Source organism: Pinus tabuliformis, chromosome 3_2 (genome assembly GCF_031772625.1).
Source record: "Pinus tabuliformis cultivar Carrire ecotype Pingquan chromosome 3_2, CPIR1, whole genome shotgun sequence".
Lineage (NCBI taxonomy): Eukaryota > Viridiplantae > Streptophyta > Pinopsida > Pinales > Pinaceae > Pinus > Pinus tabuliformis.
Genome location: NC_142302.1, coordinates 556,070,569 through 556,096,051, shown reverse-complemented (window position 1 = coordinate 556,096,051; position 25,483 = coordinate 556,070,569). Strand labels below are relative to the sequence as shown.

Genomic DNA, 25,483 nt, shown 5'->3' with positions numbered 1-25,483 from the left:
CCTAGTTAGCCTCGCCACGATGTCATCCAAATTGTAGTGAATATCCCATAGAATTCTCTTTTAATTTCCTCCTTACCTGCAAATAGTTTGTAATTGTCGACCTGCTTGTCACGAATGACCATACTTAGCAGTGTTTCCAACTGACGATGCAAAGAAATAGAATGAAGTGAAGCCTTCACTTCCAGAATTTCCCTGGATCAAGAACCCACTTGAGGTTGTTTCCTCCAATCTCAGAATCAGAAAAATAAATACGGTCCCCAAACTCCTTTGCCTCTAGGTGAAGAATTTCCTTCCTCACTTCAGGAGGAACTGAGTCAAAGTGGTTGGCCACTGAATCCCATCCAAACAAGCATTGATGACGAGAAGAAGATGAACTTGGTGCACCACCACAACGGCTAGGCAATCTCTGCCGAGGGGCCATGGTTACATATAAACTAGGGAAGTGGAAGAAAAAGACAATGGTCGATAGCAGATGGATAGGGACACACAATGTCAAGGGTGAGTAGGAACTTTGAGCAAGGAAAACATCATCCACAATGGGAAAAAGGAAGAGCGAACTATGTGGCAGGGGAAAAAAAAGCCACGAAACTTGAAAACAAAGGTTGGCCCTAACTCCCATAAAACTAGAATTTTCGAGGGATAGAGAGAAAGTGAGGCCAAAGACTTTAGGGTTATTGTAGAATTAAATGAAAAATAGCCAATATCAAAACAAAATGGAAAACATACCAGGGTACCAAACTCCACATACCAACATTGAAAATTTAAAGAAATTTCGGTAGAATCAGAGACTTGAGGCGATAAGGTGGGAAACACAACCACCAATTCAAAAGAAGGACCGAACCCTGAATTATGGAGAAAAGGCACTAAAAATATTGACCCCTACATAAACTCACAAAGCTACAAAGAAGGTGCCAGACCACTGAGTGATTAGCCGATGAATAACAACAAGAATATGAGGGAGAATGACAAGAAAATAAACCTCTCGCATGACGAGAAGGGACTACCCTACTCATCTAGTAGCAACGCGGTGATTGGAACCCTTCATCAACAGAACCAAAAACACAAAAATGTCGCAACCCTGAGAGATTACCCATAGATAAATAATGGGGCATGGATGTGAGAGGACGAAGTTGTTGAGTGAAATAACCATATTGTGCAAAATCCGTGGCGAGACAGGTGTACGACAAGGCACACTCTTTAACAAGCCTAATAAACCCAAAAATCATACGCTCATGAATGAGCTCTGCAACCTGTATGTCAAGATATCCTGCGCCCATGACCAATTTGCCATGAGAGAGCCTACCCATTGTAGTTGCTAAGGGATGAAACTTGGTGTCTAAAGGAATTCCTTACTCAAATCCATATGCAACCACCTGCGTGCACTTAAGCCGACAGGACTGATAGGTGAACTGAGGCTTATGTAAAATGAAGGCACTACGCAAAGACCAAGTAGTGACAGGTGGAGAGCATAGCTCTTGATCCTAGGTCCGCCAACCTGTGTGCCATTTCTATGATCGACATGTTAATCATGTTGCCTAACTCAACCTATTAACCTTAATACCACCCCATCGGGGAACTATTAAATATTACTTAAAAATCATTAAATAACAAACTATATTAAAAATAATAAACATATATAAAAAAATAAAAAAATTACTCATTACTGAAGATAACTTAGAACTTAAAAATTCATCAAATTAAAACTATATATAAGATCATATGTATAATATTATTCTTCTCAAAGCATTACTACATGCAAAATTAATTAGTATATCATCTTCTTAGCATGTCGAAAATCACTCCTTTCGTATGTTTTTACGCTTCCAAAATGAATCTCGGGCTTAGAATTACTTTATTAGTAATGCACAATTAATTAGTATATCATCTTCTTAGCATGTCGAAAATCACTCCTTTCATATGTTTTTATGCTTCCAAAATGAAACTCGGGCATAGAATTACTTTATACCTAAGTAGCATTGTTTCATAGGCATCACCCTCATACTTTAATATCGTTGTTTTTATGTTATTTTTATTTTTATATACTATTTTTATTATTTTTAATATATTTGAATTTTTTTAACATTGAAAACTTATGTTTATATGATTGAATACACTATTGATTATATTACTCTTTTTTTTTTCTTTTTTCTATGTGGTTAAACTTATGTTTATATGTTTGAATACATTATTATTATATTATTATTTTTATGTTTTTTTATGTGGTTTACAGACTTGAAATCGGTGACCCACTATGTCCACAAAATATTTGTACCAGGAAAATCCACCCAAAGGGATCAGTTCCTATTAGCTCAACCACAGAGCCTATGTTGACAAATGGCAACAAGAAATTCCAGTTTAATCTGCCCTTGAATTAAACTGTGAAATAAAATTGAATTCTATTCTCATAGCAACTTGTAAATAGTTAATTATGTTTAATTAACTTAATTAGCTTAGGAATTTCGAGTTGAAATTCTTTATGTAGTCATGCATATGTTCTCTCTAAGTTGTAGGGGTCCAGATTGAGTTTATCTGAGTTGTAATTAGATAACTCAATTCGACTAAGTTATGGTCAGTTAAACTAGTTCTAACTGTTGGAGGAACTAGTAGAGGTCTCATAATGATTTGGTGCACTGGTGCATCCTCAATGCTTTTCCAGCTGACTGAAGATTCCCTCTTGAGAAACTCATGCATGTTAGTTGGTAGAAAGACCCAGTTGAGACTAGAGTGCAGGGACAGTGTTCTATCAGTTGTAGAATGATCTGAGTTGTACAGGTATGCATGCAATCAAAGAAGTACCTAATTTTGAATTGCGTAGTTATGGAGGAAGAATTTCCCAATTAAAAATGGGTTGATCCTCACAAGAATTGCACAAGGAAATAGGAGCTTGGCAGGCAGCAGAAATTGGCTAAGTGTTGGTCAGTGTGGGTTTGTGAGGCAAAGAGTTGATCATACTTGTGCAAGAATTGTTCTTGTGAGAACAAGCTTTGTATTATCACTCGGATTTCTGATTAATGTAATAGATAGTCGGGGTTTTGAGCAGTGACTTTCCCCATAGAAACAATTGTGTTGTGTCTTTGATTATCTTCCTCTTGTCAATTATTGTTTTCATTGATCATTGGTTTCCGATGTTTAAAGAGTAGAGTAGATTTTTGTCTTTTGTTTTAGTACATTACATGAGTTGTGAATCTACAGGAAAATCTACAGCCTAACCTAGAAGGTGTCAAGAGAATTGAACCTGTGACCTCTCAATAGAAAAGGTGTTTTAATGACAGGGACTCGACCAATTGAGCTATCCATCAAGGCTTATTAATGATATTATTTATTTGATATGGTAATAATATTTCAAAACATCTAATAATTAGATAACATCATAATAATATCGTTTTCATCTAATGTAGATTATGTAATATTTAATGATAATACTATTTGGTCATATGATGTTTTGGTTTTATTATCTCATACATTGTGCTCATAAGAAGTATGACACTTAAGGTAGTAAGAAGTATGGCCTTGAGCTTATCCACCTCAGGTATGCTATAGTTCCTTGCTCGCATATTAGCAAGTCCAGTGATAAGATCCATGTGATAATTTGTATCATCATCCTGCATTATAATGAAGCAACAACCAACATTTTAGACTAAGTTTTCTTCCAATGGATAGTGTTGAATTGAAATATTTTATTTAAGGGAGGAGAAGTTATGTAATTAGTAGAGGATAATAGGGATCATTAATGAGGAAAGTTAGAGAATACCTTTTCAAACTTAATAGGATTCATGTGAAATCCTGAAGGTAGATTTTGAACACCATGTTGCAGTGTGGTGATTAATTTGTCAATCAGTTCAACATCATCATCATCATCATCATACAATGTAGAAGAAGGGTTCACATATGTAGCTTTCTCATTTGTGACAATCTTCACCCCTTCTTTTGGCTCGAAAACTGGAATATGCACTTTATCAACCACATGCGCCAATATGCTTGAATTTGGATTTGAAGTCCAATCGGGAATGAGAATTCCATATGTATTAGCTTTTAAAATGGAGGCTATAAGAATCAGGGACATGTGACTGGGATCATGGGAAGAAAAGTGGAGGGGCTTTGGGAAACGCTTGGGAGAAGACTAGAATGGTGCACCTTCTCTTGTAGTTTCATCCTCACGGAAGTTGAAAGTAAGTTGCTTCACACGATTTGAAAATAAATCCTCAAACATGAATCCTCAAATGAGTCAGTGATTTGCAAATCTAGTTTACTGAAATTTGATCTTTTTGTAAATAGTAAATTGTGCTAAGATTTGTTGCAATGAAAGATGGAAATGAAAAGTATATAATCATGGAAAGGGAAGGGAAGGGAAAAAGGAAGGGGATTTAATTACTTACTTGATTCTAGCCCAAGAGACACAATCTTTAAATGTTAGACATTTGTGTGAAACCAAACAATCGACATTAGACTCTAGAAGTTATTGGGCCTTAGTATCCCCTACAAACTTGATTTCTGCTATGTATTCTTCTAATTTTAAAAGAAAAGCATTTGCCTTAGTTAGAGTTTTGTCTAAGAGATCTTCAAATTCGAACCTTTCCCATGTGAGACAGTGGTGAATATTACGTGGAAATGAATGAAGTGTGCACATGGGTTCCTACTTTTTAGGGGGATCTCGTGATGCTCCATAGTTCTCAGTCAAGTGAGGGATAACCATTTGGGTGTTACACTTGGTTCCCAATGTTCCAAACTAGAAATGGCTTCTAGAAGTAAACACACCTTGAATCTACATATAGCATGGCAATGACATTGTCCAGAGTATTCAAAACAACATCAACCTCACCATTCTAGAAGGAATCGCCAAAGACATTTTTAGTATCTGGGCTCACACGATTCTCCATTGCTTGAACCTGCAAATGTGGGTTGATTGCATTGGTTGTTGATGTTGCCACTCTTGACATTGCCTGCCCAATATTCCAATCCTGAAAGAGGAATTGTCTACTAATATTTCTCTTCTCAATAACGTTATCATCTGTTATAGTTTTCTTTCCCTAGATCCCATGAGGCTAAGTTGTTTAGAAGCTCACATCCCAAAGAACCATCCCCCACAACAAATAATTTTGCATCTTCCAACTTTTTATGCACCTTTTTTCCAAATACAGAAATTTGAGCATCATAATGACTATTCAAAGGTCTCACATCCTTTGTCCCAAGGGGTTCTACATGAAGAGATTCCAATGAATCGAAATAGAAGAACTGCACAAGTAGGAATATAGAAATCGATATTAGACGATAAATAATTGAATTCTCTTCTACCTTGCCCTTCCTTGCCTATATAAAAGGGTACACTTCCTTTTATATTTAAGAGAAATACATAAAAAGAGTAAGTAGGGTGCCAAAGAAATAAAACTTGCAAAAGTGGATGAAACTTTCCATAACAGGATTTCACAACCTCCTACCCAATGATTCCACCAAACATAGTTGCCATGGGATTCAACACTTGATGGGAACCACTTGCAAAATGTTTGAATACATTTACAAAAAAAATTGATGTAAGGAAAAATATAATTTATATGATTTCTGATAACAATACATAAACAACAAACTAGCAGAAGACTACTAGTAGTAATTGAAGCTGGTCCATTCACTCTCTTCAAGAAACAATGGAGGAAAGAGAGAATTGGGACAATCAGGCATGTAAAACAATATCAACAGTGAAATCCTTCCCTGAAGACTTATATGCAAAGGTTTACTCTCACATGATTATTTTCCACAACACCTTTTGGAAGATATTTCAACAGTTATTGGGTTGTCAGCTTCATTTCTCTACTGCCTTTCATTTGCAAATGAATAAATGGGTAGACCAAAGTAATAAATTGCAGTTTGGTACAAGCCTTATGTGTTTCTACACCAAAAATAAACAATGGGATTCTTCTTTCCATGTCATAAAGCACATTTATAATCAGGTTGTTATGGTTACCAGTGGTTGGCCCTTACATGCTACCCATCTCTCTTCCCCCAGTTGTCTCCCATCACCAACACAAGAAGCAGCATAAGGCATCCTTCTTTGTTTAGAAATTGGCTTGCATCCATTCCCAAGTATTTGATGATCTTCACACCCCCTAGGCTTGCTATAAATCACTCCAGGACAAAAACCAAATGTTCAGACCTAAGTAATAAATTGCAGCCTGTTACAAGCCCTTCGTGTTCACTACACCAAAAATAAACAATGCAATTCTTATTTGCATGTCCTACAACACAGTTATAATCAGGTTGTTATGGTTACCAGTGGTTGGCCCCATACAAGCTTCCCAACTCTCTTCCTCTAGTTGTCTCCCATCACCAACGCAAGAAGCAGCACAAGGCATCCTCCTTTGTTTAGAAATTGGATCGCATCCATTCCCAAGTATCATCCTCCTTTGTTTAGAAATTGGATCGCATCCATTCCCAAGTATCTGATGCTCTTCACACTCCCTCGCCTTGCTACAAATAAATCCATAATAGACATCAATTGTCTGTACAATTTTACATAGGTGACTGAGTCTAATTTTATCTAGATAAATTGTGTTTTAAGGGGAAGTGACATCATAAACTCAAGCCCATCTACTATAGTCCTTGTACTATTTTGAAGCAGGTTGGTGTGAATGCATGTCATTTAGATTTTCCTTGCCAGCTTTTCCTCCACAATGTGGTTAATGTTAATCATCTCAAGCCCTATGAACCTCCTATTCTAGAAGAGGAAGTTTACATTTCCCACCCACCTGATAAAATTATGGATTTTCAGCAGTTGTTAGAGGAAGACACACTACTAGACCTGTAGCACCAGACTATGATGTATCTTGTTGGGCACCAAAGCCAACTTCCTTCTTAGGACAAACGGTTGTCCGAGGTTTCTTTTGAACATAGCTTCCCACCCCTTGTTGAGAAGGTGGGGTCATTTTTGCTAAAACAATGAAGAACTGATGTGCCACATCTGGAAATCATTTATAGCTAGTCTTAATAGTTAGTTGTAGGATAATAAAGGCATGGTTAATATTGAGCACTATGCATTTTCGATTTATATTATTTCTTAGTTAAAGATGACTTTGTCAAAACTAATGAGATCTCATCTTAAGTAAAATATTATAAAAGGCATTTGCTCATAAACATAAGATACAAATGTTTTAGGAATCAATATTCTTGTGCATTTTATGTTTGCAAGTTTCTGTCTTCAGCATTTGAGTGTTATGGCTTATCAATCAGCCAATCATCTGATGAAGGGAGGTAGATCCAATGGTCTAGCAGTTTGCAAATGGGAAAGAGGTTGATATCACCTCCATAGCTCCCAAAATATGCAGTGATCTGGGTCGTCAGATCCAAGAGGACAAATTAATGACAAAGTATGCACCTGCATAATGGATTTTTATATGTCACAATTCTTCTCCAATTTATGCCTTATGACGTTTCCTTTGCAATATCTCATGCAATTATTAGTGATATTTATTGTGAGAAACAATTCCAATAAAATATCCATTGCAATTTATAAATCATAATACAATATATCTTATTTGTTTATATTTATATATTTTTTATCCCCTTGCAATTTATAAATCACTCTTACAATATATTTTATTTATTTATATTTACATTATTTTTTATTTATAAATACATATTATCTCCCACAAAATAAAGTCAAATAAAAAAATAAATCAATTTTAATTATATTTTAATAAAAAGAATCTAAAACCATCTTTTCACAATTATAAAATAATGGTATTATAATTAAAAATTAAATTTTAACAATTACTTGATATAAAATTTTATTTTAAAATCACAATTAAGTGTTGAAATGCCATTAAAAATTTCCTTACGGTCATTCAAACATGTCTTAATCATATAAAAAAATATCTTACAGCTAAATATATGTTAATTTTATAATTATATTTTTATAATTATATTATAATTTAGAAAATAATTAAAAAATCTTTTCCCAATTATAAAATAATTGTATTATAATTAAAAAACACAAATTTTAACCATTATTAAGTATGAAATTTTCTTTGGAAATCCCAATTAATTATTGAAATGTCATTAAAAAGTTCCTTACGGTTATCCAATATTGAATATATCTCAACATGCCTTAATCATTAAAAAAATATCTTACAAATAAATATATGTTAATTTTATAATTATATTATAATTTAGAAAATAATTTCACAATTATTTTATTGTAATTAAAAAATTTAATATTATTATTTTTTCATTTCATCACAATTAATTATATAATTTTTAATATTTAGATGGATTAATTAAATATTATATATATTTTTAAAATTAATAAATAATAATAAATTATTTTATTATTTTTTATTATGTTTTTAAATAACTAAAATATTTCAAATTTATTTTTATTTTCAAAACATTTGTTATAACTTTCTTCGCTCGTTAAGTTCTCTTTTTCTTATCATAAAAATAAAATATTAAAAAGTTGTAATTATTTTCTTATTATTTTAAAGTCTAATAAACCACATTAGTTCTAGTGGAAATTAATCATCATCATAAATATAAAATTAATTTTAATTACTATTTAATTCATTATATTAACTATCACATAGTGTAAATTTCAAAAGAAGAAAATAACCAAGACACCATATAACCTTGAATTTTTTAATTAAAAATTAATTAAAATATTATATTTATATTATGGATTAATAAATAAAATTAGAATAAATTTATTTTAATCATATGTCAAGAGATTTGATCACCCATTAAGATAGATCTATATTGGTTGTTATGATGGATCTATATGGGTTATTATCAATATTAATTAAATACAACGTATAATTTTATTGAGTTTATTTATGGTTGAGCTATCATCTCTTTTTCATATTAGATTGTAATATCAAAAATCCAAATTTAAGCTCATAGGGGTATCAAATATATTTTCACTCTAAAAGAGGTTTGTATCTCAGAAGATTTGATCCCCTTGATACATTGAGATTTAAAATGAATCTAAGTTAGTTTTATTTTTTAAATGAAAATATTTATTAATATAAATTAATTTATGACTTTGTAAATTTTAATCAAAATATTTTAAATTTAAATATATTTATAAATTTAAATAAAAATTAATGGAAAGAAATATAAAAGAATTTAATTTAATTTAATTTAACTTCTTTTATTGTTATTTAAATTTCAAAATTTTAACAAGGTCGGGGTGCGCGCGTTTGGAGCTCCTCCCGCTCATGGCCGCTCCCTGATCGATCCCTGCGAGCCTGCGCCTGGCAGCTTCGCTGCTAGGCTTCGCCTTCCTCCTGCTTCCAGGGCCTCCTGCCCTCTCTTTTCGGGGCCTCCTGCCCTTCCACTTACCGGGGCCTCCCGCCCTCCCAGCTATTTCTCTCTCAGGACCCTGCCTCGCTGCCCTTTGGACCTGCTCCCTCTGAGCTTCTGCGCCTGGCAGCGCTGCTGCTAGGCTGCTTCCCACCTCTGCTGGAGTCCCAGAGGTGCTCCAATCATGTCCGCCTCGGATCCACCCTATCAGGATCAAGAAGATCTGGAAAAGTCCTTTGCCTCGCTTATTCCAGAGAACTCTTTTGAAAGGATCAGACCCTCAGCTTCAAGATTCATCAAAAAGCTGGATGAAATCCCGGAAGTCTCGCTCCCTCCCGCCCTTCCGAGGAGAGCTGCAGTGGCATTAGCTGACAGAGGTCTGGTAGGCCAGTTTACGGGATTATGGCCCTCTCCACGCACGGTCCAGCGTTGGGTAGAAAGGAATTGGAACTCGATGGTTCAAGGAAAGATAGCAATACGATTCTGTGGAAGAGGGTTCTTTACCTTTCTCTTTGAATCAACGGAGGATCGTAACCTCATCTTCAGAAATGGGCCTTACTTTATGGACACAAGAGGCCTCTATTTGAATAGATGGACCCCTGATTTTGACCCAGAGATGGACGTTCCCAACGCCGTCCCTGTGTGGGTTCGGCTCCCTCACCTGCCTCTCCACTGTTGGGGAGATGAATCAGTGAAGGCAATAGGAAATGCAGTGGGGAAGTATATTGACAGATCGGAGCCAAAGGAGAAGCTATCAAACTCAAAGTCGACCAATGGACACACATAGAGCAAGTGGACTACGAACAGCTACCCTTCAAGTGTAAGGTATGTCACGAATATGGGCATTTTGCCAATAGATGTAACAAATCTAAGATAAATGTTTCTGATACTAATCCTGAAGCACCAGAGGAAGTTTGGGAAACAGTCAAAAAGAAAAAATCAAATCCACCTCAAGGAAACCTCTCTAAAAATCCTCCCAAAAATCCAACACCCCCCTCTCAATCTGGCCCGTCCTTCCCATCATCCTCCAACCCCTTTGAATCTCTGGCCACGGAAGAACCCCCTTCCCCTCCTCCTTCCCCGAGAGCTCCCATCGAAACCCCTTCCTCACCTCCTCCATCCTCTCCTCCCCCAACAGTTGAAAGAATCCTAACAAGGAACAAGTCAAAGGAAAACAACACCTCCATTGATCCCCCAAGAAAAGTCGGCAGGAAATCCAACAAAGAGATAAGGGATGAGACCGCTGCTAAAGAAATGGCCACAGGGACTCAACAGCCAATGGACACTTATCTGGACAAGACAAAAGGAAGTGGAGAGAAAATGAAAGAGAAAGGCGGGACCCACAACAAGCAAGGTAAATGATGAATTTGGTCTCTTGGAATTGCAGGGGGATGGGCTCCTCCCTTAAAGCAAATGCAGTCCGAGACCTTCTTAAATCAGAACATCCAGACATCCTCCTACTCCAGGAGACCAAAATCAATGAACAGGAATTCCAAAACAGCCTGAAAAGAAGTAAAACTTATGAAGGAATAGCAGTAAGTGCAATAGGTGCCTCGGGTGGTATAGGGACAATCTGGGACAAACGAAAATGGAAACTCACAAACCACAGGCAGAACAGATGGTGGATCAGATTAGACATTCAAAACACAGCTTTGACAGAAGAGTACACCATTTATAATGTTTACGCCCCCCCTCATTTCCGAGATAAAGCTTCTTGTTGGGACTCAATCTCTTCAGACCTAACGGACGCCCAAGGAAGGAATATCTTCTTGGGAGGGGACCTGAATTTAATAAGGAACGCAGAAGAAAAGATAGGGGGAAATTTCTTTGCAGATTCCTCAAGAGATGCCTTAGAAGAAATCATACAAACCCATAATCTGGTGGACATTCAACCTCAAAACGGGCGCTTCACCTAGTCAAACAAGAGAACAGGTAGGAACAATATAAAAGAGAGGCTGGACCGCATTCTGGTACAAGAGAGAATAGTAGCAAATTTCTCAAGTATCAAAAGCTTAATCATCCAAGGTTACATTTCAGATCACAAGCCTGTGGCTCTGAAATTGGACAAGGGTAAAAACATGGGTCCGCTCCCTTTCAAGTACAACAGAGCTTGGGACAGCAATGAGGACTTTAGATCTCTGATAAAAGAACAGTGGGCATCAAAAATGACAAGCTCCCCGCATTTTGTTTGGGAATCTAAGTTAAAGCTCCTTCGACTTGCCATCAAACATTGGGCCAGAGACAAGGCAAAAGAAGAGAGTAAAAACAAAATAGACCTCCAAGAAAAAATAATACAATGGAACCAAGAAAAAGAAACTAGACAAGACACGGAAGAAGATCAGCTCAAAGAAATGGAACTACACAAGGAGCTGTACAAGCAGAATAGAAAGGAGGAGGAGGAACAAAGGCAAAAGTCGAGATGCCTTTGGCTCAAATCGGGAGACCGAAACACTTCATTTTTCCACAATAGTTTGAAAATGAGGCGAGCTGGGAACAATATTGAAAAAATTATAGTGGAAGGAAAAGAACTAAAAGGGCAAGAGGAAATCATGGAGGCAGCGACCCACCATTTTCAAGACCTTCTAACAGCGGATCCGCAGTATAGGGACAATATGGAATTCCTTGACATAATGGAGAACAAAATTTCAGAAGTCCAAAACATTGAGTTGGACAAAGAGCTCACGGTGGAAGAGATAGAGCGGTCAATTCTTAGTATGGCCTCGGACAAGGCTCCGGGCCCTGATGGCTTCACGGTGGACTTTTATAAGACCCATTGGGACATCATAAAGAAGGACTATATCAGAGTGGCCAAATTTTTTTTCAAAAAATGTAAGATGGGCAGCGGTATGAAATCCTCCCACTTGGCCCTTATACCCAAAGATCCTAATCCTCAATCCTTCAACAGATTCCGTCCTATATCCCTCTGCAATGTGTCTTACAAAATCATCACTAAGATCTTAGCAAACAGGCTCAAAAAAGTTCTCCCTTCTCTCATTTCCGAGAATCAAGGTGGCTTCGTCCCCAGGAGACAAATAACGGACAATGTCATTCTTATCCAAGAGGCTATTCAGAGCAGCATATCTAGAAAGGAAAAGGGTATGATCATCAAGCTAGACATGGCAAATGCCTTTGACCGGGTCAACCACTCTTTTCTTCAGGCTGTACTTACGAAATTTGGTATATCCGAGCTCTTCATTAGCAGGGTTATGGAATGCATATCAGACAATTGGACGGCCCCCCTCATCAATGGCAGACCCAGCAAAGCCTTCGAAAGTTCAAGAGGACTGAGGCAAGGGTGCCCGCTCTCCCCCTTCCTTTATATCCTCATGGCGGAATCTCTAAGTATGAAGTTGGAAAATCTGCGCAAGAAAAAAGAAATAACAGGGGTAGAAATAGTCAGAGGAATCAAAGGTATCAATCACTCTCTTTTCGCAGATGACACCTTACTAATAGGTGGTGCCTCAAGCCTCATGGCCAGGAGGTTTAAGAAAGCTTTGGACCTTTTCCTCCAAGCCTCTGGAGGCAAGCTCAACAACAACAAATTCATGATCTACACTTGGAATGTCCCCAATCATATAATCCAGCAAATCTCCTTAATCATGGAAATCCCAGCCCAAAGAAACTGGACTCATTTTATGTATCTAGGGCTACCTTTAGCAAAGGATTCAATTAAATCTGAGATCTGGGTAAAGATAATTGAAAAACTCAGAGGCAAACTTCAGAACTGGGGAGTGTATTGGCTCAACTTAGCAGGCAGAACAATCCTAATCAAGTCCATCCTAGCAGCGCTTCCTATTTATCAGTTTGCAATCACTCTTGCACCGGCCAGCGTCCACAAGCACATGGAGCTGATAATCAGAAGTTTCCAGTGGCAAGGAGGAAAGCAAAACACTAAAAAGTTTAGCTTGGTAAAATGGGAAAAGGTTATTCTCCCCTTGGAGAAGGGCGGGCTTGGAATCAGAATCCTAAGATTAGCAAACATGGCGATGGGCTACAAATCAATTTGGAGAATTCTCAATGAAAAAGGAGCTTGGTGGACGGATGTAATCAAGAAGAAATATTTGAGCGGAGTGAATAGTAATATCATCACAGAAAATATCATAGACAGGCAGGGTACGCCCATCTGGAATCTCATCAAAAAATCGCTCCCTCAATTCAAATCTTATATTTCCAAGGTTCCAGGCAATGGCAGAGACATCAGTATTTGGAAAGATAGAATAATGGGGACAAATGCTAGAGAAATGATCCCTAATCTCAGACCCTTTCAGAGGTGGATGACAGAGGCAAGCTTCAACACTCTTTTCGATATTTCTCTTTGGGATCAGAACTGCTGGACAGGTTGGAGGACTCTCAACCTCCCCTCAGACCTCACTAATCTCTGGGAAGAGCTTAAGAACTCCCTCATAGGCTCAGCTCCCACTCACAAAGAGAAAGATGATAAATTTGTATGGGATCCCAATGGAGGAGGATACTCGGTCAAAGATGGATATAAAGCTCTTCAGAACGCCTCGGCAGTCAATAATTGGCCCCTGTACAAAGTCACTTGGAGAACTGAATGTCTCCCTAAGGTTAAATTGTTCAACTGGACCTTACTCCATGGGAAAATCCTCACGGCAGAGAATCTCAGAAAGAAAGGTATTCATGGACCTTCAATTTGTTGCATGTGCAGGGCCGCGGAGGAAAGCACCACCCATCTCTTTATCGAATGTTCGTTCGCAAGAGCTTGTTGGAATCACCTTACCAGCCCTATAATCACAGACGATTTTCCCAATCAGATCACTATTCTCCAAAAAAACTGGGAAAAAAGCCTTCTTCAAATCAAAAAAGGCAAAACTATAGCTACAAGGTTCTGGAACAGTATTCCTCCAAACCTGTGTTGGCAGATATGGATCGCACGGAATAAGTGTATTTTCAACAATGAAAAACCAAGCATAACGGGCATCCTGGCAAAAGCAACTGCTCTCATTTCCGAGACTATTGAAGCCAATGGTATAACTCAGATGGATTCAGAGGTGGAAGATGAAAGAATAAAAGAGTGGATGAGCAAATTTAAGTACAAAGAAAAACCAAGGAAAAGCATAAGCACAGGGAAGGGCAACTCGGACTGGAAGCTACGAGGGACAGAGGAAGAAATCAGACAGTGGATTCGAAACCAAAAAAGACCCGTCCTCCATTTTGATGGGGCTTCAAAGAATAATCCAGGTCAAGCCGGAGCAGGCGGGATAATTAAGGACCCCCAAGGGAAAATCATAGTAACCTATGAATGGGGTTTATGCAAAATGACCAACAACAAGGCAGAGGCTTACAGCCTTCTTCTGGGGACCCTCATTTCTAGGAAACTCGGCCTCCAGAATCTCCTCATTTTGGGCGACTCAACAATAATTATTGCGGCCATGAACTCAGGGAAAGACTTCAATCAAATGGCCCTGAATAATATCAAAAGCAGGTCATTGGAAAACATCAGAGCTCTCGGAGGTGTTACATTCAAACATGTACTAAGAAGTAACAACAAGGAGGCGGATGAACAAGCAAATCAAGCCTCAAGAAGAAATCCAGGACAGGTAAGAGAGAATGAAACAATCTATGAAAAGGATATTCCATAACAAGTTCCTCTCCATCGCTCTTCCCCAAGGAAACAGTCACCTCAGGCATACTGTCCATCATTTCGAACCCTCTACAAAATCTTTACCTCTTCCCCCTAATCTCCTCGACTGCATAATTGTGTACCAAGGGAAGCAGAATCGCCCCCAGGATCTAGAGCTCATCATTAATCCCATCCTCATCATGAAACTCCTCCTTAGCAGCGCAGTCATTCTCTGGGGAGGCGGCCGAGCCCATCCCTCTCGTACGCATCTGGTCAGCCGAGGAATAATGACAACGGATTGCTCTCTTCTCAAGATCGGGTTCATTCGGAATCGGACCAACCTCAAAAGGACCCTCCCTCCCTCTATATATTGCAGCCTAGTCCACCAGATCTCCACAGTTCGCAATCAAGCAAGAAGCCATATCTTCGCTCTCTCCAAGCTCTAGCATCGTTCGGAAGCTCTCTGCCCGCTCCAGGACCCAGACTTCCGCCCTTCATCCCCGGTAATCTCTGGTTTACATTCTGTTGTTTTGCTTATAGCTAACAGTGTAGTTTTTGTTCTCAGCAGAGCTCTCAGAAATTCCCTGAGTTTTTCAATCCTTCATCTTTCGCGCCAGCAGCTTTGTGACACCGTCTTCCCTCCCTCTGTAACTCCAATCCCCGCTTCTCGTGAGTCGCCTTATCCATCTGATCCCAGTTTCCAGTTTGCTAGGATGGCGGAGCATCAAAACCAGCCAGCCAACCAGGCTCAGCCCAGAAATCCTTTAGGAAATATCTTCAACAATAGGGAGTGTAATATGTGCAAGGCCCATACGATCATGATCAACAGCTTGATCAAGCAGCTTAAGGAACTGACAGAGGACTATCATTCCGATAGGAACTCAAAGCGCAAGAAACTGGAAAAAAGGAAGACTGAGATAGAAGCTTTAAAGGACCGATGCAGCCACATGGAGGCGGCCATTGATCACATTCGCTCCCTCACCCAAAGCCAACAGGCTGAAGCTTCAACCAAGGCAAGCGCCAAGAAGGAGCCGCTCCCGGATGATTCAGTCACTCAGCATTTCCCTTAAAAAATATGCATTGTAAATTTAGTTGGATAGGTGGTTCTTTCGTTAGGCAATATAGCCGTTTGTATCTAGCTTTGTGTTCAATTAAGAGAAGCTTTGAGGATTATGGGTCTGCGAACCCGCTTTTGACCCTCAGCTCTCAGAGCCATTCCCCTTCTGTACTAGAATTTTGTATTGCTGGCTTTTATAATATATGAGTAACCGACTTTGTAAAAAAAAAAGATTCAAAATTTTATAAAATTAAAAAGTTGTTGGAGATGATTTTGGAAATTAGTTGTTGAAATTTTATTGATATTTTATAATGCTTTTAATTAAAAGTAAGGAAATATGTATATTATTTTTTGGTTTTTATAATAATTAATATAATTTTTTATTAAATCCATCTTAACTTTGAAACTACCAAGGGTAGTGAGGAATCAAATATAAATATTTGTTGAGGTGCAAACCACTTTTAAAGTGAAAGAGGTTAGATCCATCTTCAAATATTTGTTGAGGTGCAAACACTTTTAAAGTGGGAGATTAGATCCCTCTTGATGCACGTCAAGAGAAAGATTTGATCTGTCTTGACACTTGATATGAATCTAAACTACTTTAATTATCATCCTTTAAATAAACTACAATACAACCATAAGAAAAAACTATGATTTGGAAAATTTTATATTTTATATTTTATTTGAAAAAAACACCTATCAACTTTATATTGAGAAAAAAATTAAACATAAAATACACTTTTCAAAACAATATAATTTATTTATAATCATATTTATTAATAAAAAATTATTTAATCAAATAATATATGTAAATACATCTTACACTTTTATAAAAATAAATAATTCAAATAAGATATCTAAATGCTAATTATCTTATTGTGATATTTAATGCATTTGGATAATATTCAATATTGATTAACTCCCTATTCAACCATTGTATTTTCCACCTATAAATGTGAGTTGTTTTTTCTTCTTCGAATAAATGACTAGAATAGATAATGATGAGAATAAATGACTATCCTAATAGATAGTGATGAGAATAAATAAATGACTATCCTAATAGATAGTGATGAGAATAAATAACTAGAATAGATAGAGATGAGAATAAATTTATGGATAATTTTATTGTTTAATTTTATATAAATAAATTAATATGTTTATATGGTAGTATAGCCAAGTTATATGGTAGTATTTTGGAAAAGAAGTTAAGCATATGGTTTGAAAGTGAAGGTAAGCGGGCTAAAGGCCAAGCAGGTTCTAGAAGGCATCACTCAACAATAGACCATCTCATTACGCTTAGGATCATTGCGGAGGAATGTCGTAATGATAAATCCAATTTATTTTGTTGCTTTGTGGACTTTAGAAAGGCTTTCGATACGGTTCCTAGATACAACTTTTGGAATAGATTAGAAGAGCTAAAGGTTCCTCTCGAGTTGAGAGCTACCGCTATAAGGTTATACGAGAATGTAATTGCCAAGCTAAAGAGCAATGAGGGGTGGTCGAAAGATATTAAGTGTAACATTGGAGTTAAACAAGGTTGCCCCCTCTCCCCTACCCTATTTGGCATTTACATTGATAAGCTCGAAGGCTATTTAGAGGAAGCAGGATGTGATGGCACGATCTTAGCTGGGATAGTCGCCATCCTTCTTATCTATGCTGATGATATTGTTCTTTTGGCAAGGTGCCCATCTGATCTTGATAAGCAACTCAGGCTTCTTAAGGATTTTTGCTCTACCATGGGTATCACTGTTAACACTGACAAAACAAAAGTTATGATTATCAAATCCAAGAAGGACACTTACGCTAATTTTATGTATGACAATAATAACTTGGAGGAAGTGTATTCTTACAAGTACCTAGGAATTGATATTCATCACAAGCTCAACTGGTACCATAGCATTGAGAAAAGGATTAAGGGGGGTGGAAAGCTTATTTTGGTCTTGAAAATAATTGTAAAACAGCAAACCTTGTAATGTGGGATAAAAATAAGTTCCTCTTTGAAACTTTAGTCACTCTTGTTATTTCATATGGCTATGAGGTTTGGGGTTGCAACATCTCCAGAGAATCATGGAGAAAGATTGAGCAAATCCAAAAGCGTTTTATAACTTATAACCTGAAAATTAAAAGTAATACACCCTATCCTATTCTCCTTATAGAAGCAAGTATTTCCCCTATTGAGAGCCTAGTTATGATTAGGTTTCTGCTGTGCAAGCACAAACTCAATAACATAGACGATCGTAGACTTCCTAAGCTAGCTTTAAATTCTAGCCAAAACCACCTAAGGCTCAATCGGGGGTGGCATAAAGACACAAGGGCCTGGTTAAACTATTGGGAGATCAACGAGAATGATGCATTGCAAAACATAAATAACATTAAAGATATTGTTACTTCTAAGTTCAAAGAAAAAATGTGGTGTGAGAAAGATTTAGCAGCTAAAAGAAAATTAAGTTATTATAAGAAGGTCATCAACCCCACCCTAGAAGATCAAAAGTATCTCTCTATTTTAACTAGCTCAAAGAAGAAAATTAATATAGCAAAGATTAGAACGAATTCTCATGAGCTCCATAGTGAAACAGGTCGTTGGGCAGTTCCTAAAACGCCATGGATGGAAAGGATCTGCCATATATGTGAGAATAGGAACATCGAGGATGAAAACCACTTCCTCTTAGAGTGCCTCGCATACAACCACATTAGATCTCAGTTTCACAATCTTTGTTACAATACTGACCTTCCTAGCCTTTTACAATGTCAAAATTATAGTGAGCTCAGGAGGCTTCTCTCCAAGCTTTTTGAGCATAGGAATAAAATCTTAAATCAAAATAAATAATTTGTTTCTTTAGGTCCGATAGACCAATGTTTGGTCTTAGCGGACATTAAACATCATCATCATCATGTGAGAATATAAAAATTTTGTGATTTATAGTGATATCTTTCAAGGTACTTTTTCTAATAAATTACATTTTATATTCTTAAATAAATGCAAATCACAAAATATGGTTCAAATAACTAAATTAAAAATGATTCATATAGCTAAATTAAATATAAATAATTAAACATAATGAAAATAAAATAACTAAATAACTGTAATAAAATTTCAAAGATTAATAATTTTTTTGGTTTATAATATTAATCCCTTGGGTTTTTTATATTAATCTATCAAATTTATAACATTAATCATTTAGGTTTATAATGTTAATTCCTTGGATTTATAATATTAATTATTTGGGTTAATTAATACATTGAGTTTATAATATTAATAATCTCTTGAGTTTATTAATATTAATCCCTAGAGGTTTTAATAGTAATTCAGTGGGCTTATAATATGAGTAATTCCTTCCATTTATTAATCCCTTAGGTTTATAATTAATCTCTTCAGTTTATCATATTATTGATAATATCAATAATATTAGATTTAATACTATAATAATATTAATTTAAACCAAATACTTTATGGACAAAATCACACATCAATTTTGTTCCAAAAATACTTGATATAAATTATGAAGAATATTAAATTTAATATTATAAAAATTATCATATTAGATTTAATATTATAATATTAGATAATTTATTATCATAATATTAAAGTTTAATATGTTAAATTTATAAATGTTGGGAGATTTTTCAGTAAAAATCACATAAAAAAAACTATAAGTCAATCCCTACTTATAATTTCTTTATGTGATTTTTACCAAAATATCTCTCAACAATATAATATAGTATTATATGATTATTATTGTGTCACTATAATATAATTATTACTATTATTATTTATATATAGTTGAGAATTAAATAAGTATTATTAATAATAACCATTTAATGTTATTATATTAAATGACAATTAAAATATTGGTCCAAATATAATTTTTTTTTTTTTTTTTTTTTCACAAGATCGATTACTCATATATTAAAAAAGTTGTGTAAGCTAGAGCTATTACATAAGATTCAAGGAGAACAGTCACAAGTGAAGTCCAAAATCGGGGCGCAGCCCGTGACTTCTGTGAGATTAACTTGAAAAAAATGCTGGAAAAGGTACCTACTATACTGCCTTACAAACAAACCATCTATGAGCTTTACTTTACTATTCATATAACTAACACCAGAATTGGTTTACTGTTTCATCCCTCTGATCATCTCTTTGTTCATCTTTTTGGCTTGCCTTGGTGGATGCCTCCGCCTGCATGCTGTCCGTGAGTTGCTTGATGTGGTTGATAGCCTCCTCCAGATGCTGACACTTCTCCTTGAGTCCCTCAATTTCCTTTCTCTGCTTAACCAGCTTCTTTCTTTTGGAACGACTGTCTGCCTGAAAATCACTCCTCAGCTCTTTGTGGTGTTTGACAAAACGGGCTATCATGAACACATGCTGTTTACACAGAGTGCAAGTGTCATTCCCTAACACTCTGTCCAAGGGATTTCCTTGCTGCGCTGCGCCCTCCTGTGCTGCTTGTTGTTGTCTATTTTCTGCCATAGCTTGAAAGAAGCAGATTAGTAAACAAAGTTTTAAGAAATGTCTTGTGCTATACCTGAGGATGGCCGAGGAGGGATACTGTGCTACGAAACTCTGAGTGGTGGCTTGCTTTGGCCTGAGGAAACGAAGGGAACTCGGACTTCTGAACGCGCACTGAGGAACTCGAACTTCTGAACTCGAACTTCTGAACTTCTGAGCTTCGCTACCTTCCAAGCTTCGAAATCTTTTTGGCTGAGACAGGGGCTGCGATGTTTGAATGAGAAGAAAGCTCGGAGGAGCAGGTATATAAAGGAAGGGGGGGAGCCAAACTGAATGATGGAGCGGGATAATGGAGCCTGTGGGCTCTGTCTGCATATCTTGCTGCGGATACGAAGATCTCAGTCCGAGAAGCCTGATGAGACGTATGCCTACCGGGCCAGGGGGGAGATCACGGGTGTGGCTGTATTCGAGAAGAGAGGGGGAGGGCGGAAGTGTGTGAGGAATGGGATGAGCGTCCAAGGATTGGCAGATAGAATGATAACTGGTTTGACAATATTCAGAGGGACTGTGCTGATGGACTGAATGACTACTTGACTGGTTATGGGATATCTTTGTCATAGATTTTCTCATTTTCACATACTTGTCCCTGCTGTCGGTTTACCGCCCTGTTGGCGAGGGAGTCAGCTTCATCGTTGTGCTCCCTCAGCACATGCCTGAAGGTGACATCCCCCAGATTTCGTGTGTTCTCTGTGATCCTCTTTCTTATGTTGTTGAGGCCTTCTCTGTTAAAATCTTTGTCATTGATCATTGCTGAGATTATGATAGCCGAGTCCCCAATTATAATTGGATTCATTAGTCCCAGGTTGGATAGAATTGTGGTGCCGAGGAGGAGACTGTAAGCTTCAGCTGCGTTGTTCGAAGTCTTTCCCAATCCCCATTCATAGCTGCAGATGTGTTTTCCTTCTTGATCTTTAATTACTCCTCCTGCTCCCGCTGCTCCGGGGTTGTTCTTCGATGCTCCATCAAAGAACAGAAGTGGGCGGTCTTGCTTGCTTATCCATTGCCTTACTTCGTCTTTAGTTCCCCTGAGTTTCCAATTGGCCTGATTCTGATTGGCTTTAATCTGTGTAGGAGGGTTCAGAGCGTGGTTCACATTGAAATTACTGTACCAATCCCTTTCCTCTTGTGCCCAACTCTCCTGGTCTGGGAGTACTATGAAATTTGCACTTACCACCTCCGAGATATTTGCTATAGTTTTGGCTATTACCCTGTCCATGTTAGGCCTTTTGTTTTTGAAAACATGGTTATTCCTTGCGAGCCAGAGGTTCCAACATAAAGTAGCGGGGATGCATTTCCAGAGTCTAATGATATTATTCTTGCCCTTCTTAGAGTATGGATAGGCTCTTTTCCAATTCTTCTGGAGGTTATGCATCTGATCAGGGAATTCTCTAATGTTCAGGGGTCTTGTTATCCTGTTCCAGCAACTTTGAGCAAACGAGCAGAGAAGGAAGGAGTGCTTAATTGACTCTTCCTCTTCCCCACAGAAGCTGCAGATCGAAGGTCCTTGTATCCCTCTCTTTCTCAGGTTCTCCGCTGTAAGGATTCTTCCTTTTAGTAGAGTCCAATTGAAGTGCTTTACCTTTGGAAGACATTCGGTCTTCCAGGCAGCTGGGAAAAGGTTCCAATTGGCAATGGGGGTTGGGGTTTGGAGAGATTTATATCCTTCCTTGACCGTGAAGGATCCTCCCCCCGTATCCCAAATATATCTATCCTCTTTGTCTTTGTTTGTTGGAGCTAATCCAGATAATGAGAGCTTCAGATTGTGCCACAGAGCTTTTAATTCCGGAGGTAGGTTCAGTTCTTTCCAAGCCTGCCATCTATTTTGGTTCCATAAGGATATGTCATGCAAGGTGATTATGTGTCTCTCCTCCATCCAATTTTGCAAAGGTCTGAGCTCTTGAAAAAAGGTTCTTGGGTTGGAGTTCAATATTCTGTCAGTCCATATATTAATACTTTGACCATTACCTGGGAGCTTGGAGACATTTTCCTTGAAGTGTGGCAGAACTTTCTTCACTAGACGCCACATCGGTGTGCAAGGCCTGTCTGCTATTGGGTCGTTGAGGATGTTGGAATTTAGTCCTCTAAGATACTTCCTTTTGATTGCTTCCACCCACCACGAGCCAGTTCCTATGAGAATCCTCCAGATCAGCTTGAGCCCCAGCGCCTGGTTGGAGAGGCTTGGGATTTTTATAGATAGGCCTCCTTTTTCATAAGGAAGGGTTACTTGATCCCAGCTAACTAGACTGAATTTTTTGGTGTCTTGTTTACCTCCTTGCCAGAGGAAACTTCTCATTATGAGCTCCATATGTTTGTGGATACTAGCAGGGGCCATAATGATTGCATATTGATAGATTGGAAGTCCAGAGAGGACAGCCTTTATGAGGATAGTTCTGCCTGCTAGGTTGAGCCAAGAGGCTCCCCAGTTTTGAAGATGACCTCTCATTTTTTCCATGTGGTTTGTCCATACTTCTGCTTTAATGTGTTCCTTTGCCAGGGGCAGGCCCAGATAAGGGAAAGAACTCCAATTTTTTTGAAGAGGGATCTCCAGGATTTGGGAGATTCTTTGCTGAATCTGATGGGGCACATTCCAGGTGTAGAGCTTGCACTTTCTGTTATTCAGTTTACCTCCTGAGGCTTGGAGGAAAGCATCCAGGACCTTTTTGAACCTTCTAGCCATTAGACTGGAGGCACCCCCAATTAGTAGAGTGTCATCTGCAAACAATGAGTGGTTTATTTCCTTGATCCCTCTCTCAATGCGGATGCCTGTAATTTCTCTCTTGCTGCGCAGATTTTCTAGGTGGATGCTGAGTGACTCCGCCATGATAATGAAAAGGAAGGGGGAGAGGGGGCAGCCTTGCCTCAGGCCTCTGGAACTTCTGAAAGAGGTGCTGGGCCTGCCATTGATCAACGGGGCGGTCCAGGAATCAAAGATACAAGCTCTAATCAAGCTGATAAAATTGGGAGAGAAGCCGAAGTTCTTTAAGACCGAACAAAGGAAGGAATGATCTACTCGATCGAAAGCGTTGGCCATGTCCAGTTTGATGATCATCCCACGCTCTCCTCTGTTGTAACTGCTGTGTATTGCTTCCTGGACTAGAATAACATTATCTATGATCTGCCTCTTTGGGACGAAACCTCCCTGGTTCTCTGAGATTATGAGTGGTAGTAGATTCTTTATCCTGTTTGCTATTATTTTTGTGATGATTTTATAAGAGACGTTGCAAAGCGAGATGGGCCGGAATCTATCAAAGGATTTGGGGTTGGCTTCCTTGGGGATCAAGGCTATATGAGAAGACTTTGTGTTGTCCCCCAATTTATGTTTTCTAAATGCATTTTTTACCATTCTTGCAAAGTCCTTCTTTATAATGTCCCAGTGCTGTTTATAAAATGCAACTGTGAAACCGTCCGGCCCGGGGGCCTTGTCTTGCTGCATGCCAAAGATAGTCTCTTGGATTTCTTCTATTGTAGGTTCTTGCTCCAGCTTGGTGTTATGTTCCTCTGTTATCTTGCTCTTAATTATACTTAGGAAATCATCGCTGTCATGATGCTGGTTCGTCGAAAGGAGGGCTTTGAAGTGCGCATGTGCTGCGTTTTTTATGGCTTCTTGATCCCTCAGTTCTCTCCCCTCAACTTCTATTCGGTCTATCTGATTGATTGCCCTTCTAATCTTAACATTATTGTGGAAAAAAGAGGTGTTTTTGTCCCCAGCTTTTAACCAAAGACAGCGGGATTTTATTCTTTGCTCTTCTTCCTCTATGCGGTTCTGCCTGTAAAGCTCTTTATACAGCTGTTTTTCCTTGTCTAGGTCCTCGGCTGTGTATTGCACCTGCTCTTTTTCTTTATGCCATCTCTCCATTTCGAATTGCAGCTCTGTTTTCTTTTTCTTTTCAGCAGTTGCATTTTCCCTAGCCCATTGCTTTATGGCTGTCCTGAGGTGTTTTAGCTTTGACTCCCAAACGAAATGGGGTGAGCCAATGACTTCAATCGACCACTGGTCCTTTACAAGGTTGCGGAAATCCTCATGGGAATCCCAGGCTCTGTTATATTTAAAAGGAAGAGGGCCCCAATTTGCTCCTTTGTCCATGGAGAGAACCACGGCCTTGTGATCCGATGCTGTGCCATGGATTATGTGACTCCTGATTACTTTGTAATTTTCTGCTACTCCTTCCTGAACTAGGAACCTGTCTAACCTCTCTTTTATGTTGTGTATCCCTGCTCTTCTGTTTGTCCATGTGTATTTGCCATTTGTTAGTGGAGGGTCAATCAGTTTGAAATGTTGAATGATGGATTCTAACTTATCTCTGGATTGATCAGCATGGAAATTTCCCCCATATTTTTCATCTATCTGCCTTATTAGGTTCAGGTCTCCTCCAAGGATTACCCCACTGCTGTGCATGGTGCTAAGATCCGTTTCTAGAGTGTTCCAGCAGCTTGCTTTATCTCTGTAATGGTTAGGAGCGTAAATGTTGTAGATGTGGTAGGATTCTCTGGTGCTTTTGTTCTTTAATTCTGTTCGGATCCACCAATTGCAAAGCTGGGAGCTGATGATTTCCCATTTATTTATATTCCATAAGGTTCCTATTCCACCTGAAGCTCCTGATGAGCCTATTGAGATGCCAAGGTAGTTTCTGAATCTTTGGGTTTGGAGGAGGAAGTCTTGCTCGGTGGTTTTGGTCTCCTGGATTAGGAGGATATCTGGCTTTTCCTGGTTTAAGAGATCCTTGATTGCTTTCAGCTTTACAGGTGTGCCGAGCCCCCTACAATTCCAAGAGACCAAATTCATTATTTACCAGTATTGAGGTGGGGTCCTGATTTCTCCTTGGCCTTCTCGCCACTTCCTTTTAACTTGCCTAAGAAGGAATCCATTGGTTGTTGGGTGCCGGTTGCCATTTCCTTTGCTGCTGTTTCATCTCTTAACTCTCTGTTTGTCTTTCGACCGACTTTTCTTGGGGGGTCCGATGGCTGATGTGCTTCCTTGGCTTTATTCCTTGTAAGGATTCTTTCAATGGTGGGGGGGGGGAGGGAGGAGGGTTAGAGCGGGGAGAGGCAG

The 25,483-nt window shown here is 38.2% G+C and overlaps 1 pseudogene; it reads right to left on the bottom strand.

Moving 5' to 3' along the window:
* Nucleotides 1–3,422: 3,422 nt before the first annotated feature.
* LOC149181729 (ubiquitin-activating enzyme E1 1-like) lies at nucleotides 3,423–20,394 on the bottom strand (annotated as a pseudogene).
* Nucleotides 20,395–25,483: the final 5,089 nt, after the last annotated feature.